We start from the raw sequence: 3,707 nt of genomic DNA on the forward strand, positions 1-3,707 counted from the left end.
GGTTTGTCGGACTTCAACAAATCTAGCCAGATTAAACTATAAGAAGCTAATCCAAATTAATTGAAATGAATGAAACCCAAATCCAGCTGATAGTATTGTTGTTACTTATATTACAATATCCCCCCCTCTTGATTCAGAAGGAAAACTTTGGAAGACCGAATCTGATAAAATGCCAACTTAAGCATAATATATTCTACGTATCCAAAATTTATACTAGCCAAATAACTGAGCACTTGCAAATTAGTCATAATTATGTCATAAAACTATATATTAACACTCTATCTACAAATGATAAGTGGATTGAGTATAGGACTAAAGTGGTACTTATACTTTTGTATCATGTTCTTCCTTGTATAATGATCTGATCTACGTGATCACTAATTTTCTTATATTACTTGAGACTTAATAGTGACAGAACTAGATGCTATAATTTTCTTATATTACTTGAGACTTAATAGTGACAGAACAAGGTGCTATACCTGATCACAAATTGCTCGGGTTGTCGATCTGTCAAGGAAGTAGACTGAACACTGTGTGAAGCAGCATTTGCTAGTCTAAAGTCCAGAGGATCACCACCCTGCCAAAACAAATGCTTTACTACCAGTACTTTGACTTAATTTTTTTGGTAAATGTCAATCACGGATATTTAAATTAATATAATTTATATATACACGCAATTTTCCTTAACAGGGGTGCGAACCTTGAAATTTAAAATAATTATATATACACGCATCCTTCCTTTACACGGGTGCAAACCTTGTAAATAGTGATCAGATATCTGTTAGAAAGAGTTTAGTCGTAAACTAGTATATGTTGCTTAAATGGATAATTAGTAATTAGTTCTAAATATTGAACCAAAGATTGCTATAGCCATCCTTCCCACATTAGTTTCAAATAAGTAAAAGGGACGTTATGTTTGTTACATGAGTTTTAACAAATAAACTCAATAAGTGTAGCCATTTTAGCATAACCACTGAACTACAAGTTCGAGTATAGCAGCAAAATCACGTTCGTAGCCAAAATATATAAATACTTAAATCCATATTAGCATTAGCATTGTGCTTGCTCTAGGAAAGGAGTTGTCATATAATAGCAGTGGTCTAAGTAATTAGCTCAACTGGTTTATAACTTACAAGAAGATTTCTGAAGTTTCCTTTGGTACTCGCCTGTGTGTGATTTTATATTTCCTTTGGTACCTTTTTCCGACCTCTCTGTTTCACTTCAGAACCAGCAGCATTCTGATTATTATGAATTTCTAACTCAGTAAGAAGCATCAAGTGCACAAGGCAGGATGTATGAAATACATGAAAAGCCTGCAGGTGGAAGCATATTACAAAACAGAAAAGAATAAACAAGATGAAAAAGATGGTCATACTGCTAAAAAATATCATGGCAGAAATTTACCCCATTCACATTCCTGCTACTGCAGACGAGTCTACCGGTCTTATGTTCATAAGAGTTGCCACATCTTTACCAGGGAGCACATTGTGCTGACAGATGTCACACATTCTTTCTGCTGCTACACGTTGATGTTTTCTAAGTTCTTTTCTCACAGTTTTGCTCGATATCAGCTTTCCTATCTGCAAAATCGATACAATATTAGCATTCCTCCAATAACCTTGTGGAAAAACTCTACAAAATTTCACTGGTGACCGTGACTGTTTAAGAGAAAGGTAAGCATAAACTGATGTATTATTATATCTGTTATATACAAAATTAGCTTCTCCGACAGCCACACGATCAAAACATTCCCCAGCATGGCAGGTGGAAGCCCAAATTAAGGGATTTTGCTTCTCATCAACAAAACTCCTCATCATATGTCGAATTGAGTCTGTTGATATAACAGTTGTTATGCCCAGTCTACTACCCTGCAAAATGAATTTAAAGCTTAACAACTAGAAAAGATGACTTTATAACTTCAATTGACAGCCTAGATTTTATTATTTTTGAGCATGAGAAGACCTACTGTATCTATGAAGATATTCAATAAAAATATTGAATTACTAATAAGAGACATAGAGTAGTACTGACGAAAATAAATCTAGCATTACCTCTGACAAAACTTTGGCATAGAAAAACAGAACAGATTGGAAAAGAACAAAGGTGTCTGAGTCAACATTCATAAACAAATTAATAAAACATTCCGCAAAAACTAAAACAAGTGTACACAAATTAATAAGAGATCAACATTTATAAACTATAAATATACTAAATCTAACACCAAAAGATCCCACTCCCAAATCAATCATATTACATACCCAAACAATAAAATGTAATATCTCGAGTCTTATAAACAAAAAATACGTAAAGGACATATAAAGCTTCACCTAAACTACCGAGCAAGGCGCGAAACAATAAGTCAGTCATATTTCTTTAGCCCCAAATTATAAAAACCAGTGTCCTAAAAAACCTGAAAGACAATAAAACATTAAAGGAGCATAGACAGTAACAATGTAACACAAACCCTAAAAAACTGAGTTCTCTAACTTAACATCACATAACTTAACACACTCCATCCCCACCCCCAATATCTCGTTAGCTGTAAATTACACAAACCAGTGTCCCGAGAAAACGAAATACAACAAAACATTTAAAGCAACAGAAATAGTAATAGAAACAAGAAAACACCGAAACCGAGTTCTCCAATATAACATCACCTAAATCCTAATCTCTCATACAGTGGTGACTCAGAGGGGGAGAGAGATAGAGCGCCTGGAAGTGCGAAGTTGGGAGAGCATCTGAGCAGAGTAATTGAGTTAATCTCTGATATTATTGGACTTGTGACTGAATCCAATTTTAATAACAATCAAATCATGGGAAAATCAAATCTGATTCACTAGAGTCTGTAGAATAAAACTGATTATTGTGAATAGAGAAGTGTGTGTTGTATAGCTTTGAGTAAATAGATAGAGATAGAGATAGAATTGTAATATCTGTTTTTAGGATTGTGAATGAGAACAGGGGGGGCTGGGAAAAATGACAAAAATAGCTGATTTTTGAAAAAATTTAACAAAAATAGTCATTCTCAAAAAGTGGCCAATTTTGGCCGATTGAATACTCCACTGTCAGTTGGGTATCCCAATTTGTATAAGATAGTCAGTGGTAGTTGGGTATTTCATATATGGGATACTCCACTGCCAGTTGGGTATCTTATATAAAGTGGATACTCCACTCATAGTTGGGTATCCCATCGGCCAAAGTTGGCCAACTTTTCAGAAATTGGTTATTTTTATTAATTTTGTGTAAAAATAGGCTAAATTTGTGTATCACCTGCGAGCTGGTAGGTAGGGTTTTGAGAGGAGGGGCTTAATATTTTCCCCAAAGTTAGTAGGCGGTATATTTCCCGCTAACCAAATCCCTCTACAACTATTTACATTATTAAAATATATTAATTAATTTTATAACACTTGTTTGATTTTTATTAAATATATTTAATTTACTTTTTTATTTTTATAAGTTTTTTATAATTTTTTATTAGCTAAAAAATTAATTGTTTCTCTCACAGCTGCCACATCAGCAGTATGTGACCCACTTGTAGAGAACCCAGTGACACGTCAGCATAATTTTAATAAAAAAATAATATTTTTATTTATAATAGACTTGACAACATTTTTTACTTCTTTGTTAATATAATTAAAATATGTTGTAATAGGTTAGATTAATGTTGTGTTGGGGCAACATTTTCTATGGCAACATTACTTAATAAT

At 33.3% G+C, this 3,707-nt stretch overlaps 1 long non-coding RNA gene across 1 annotated transcript; it reads right to left on the bottom strand.

The window, feature by feature from the left end:
- Positions 1-492: 492 nt before the first annotated feature.
- Positions 493-2,785, bottom strand: LOC141702914 (uncharacterized). Its single transcript, XR_012567297.1, has 5 exons — positions 2,658-2,785; positions 1,713-1,868; positions 1,405-1,580; positions 1,134-1,313; positions 493-577 (listed from the first exon to the last, which is right to left on the bottom strand). It is a non-coding gene; the product is annotated as an uncharacterized LOC141702914 (long non-coding RNA).
- Positions 2,786-3,707: the final 922 nt, after the last annotated feature.

This window comes from Apium graveolens, unplaced genomic scaffold (genome assembly GCF_009905375.1).
Source record: "Apium graveolens cultivar Ventura unplaced genomic scaffold, ASM990537v1 ctg5887, whole genome shotgun sequence".
Lineage (NCBI taxonomy): Eukaryota > Viridiplantae > Streptophyta > Magnoliopsida > Apiales > Apiaceae > Apium > Apium graveolens.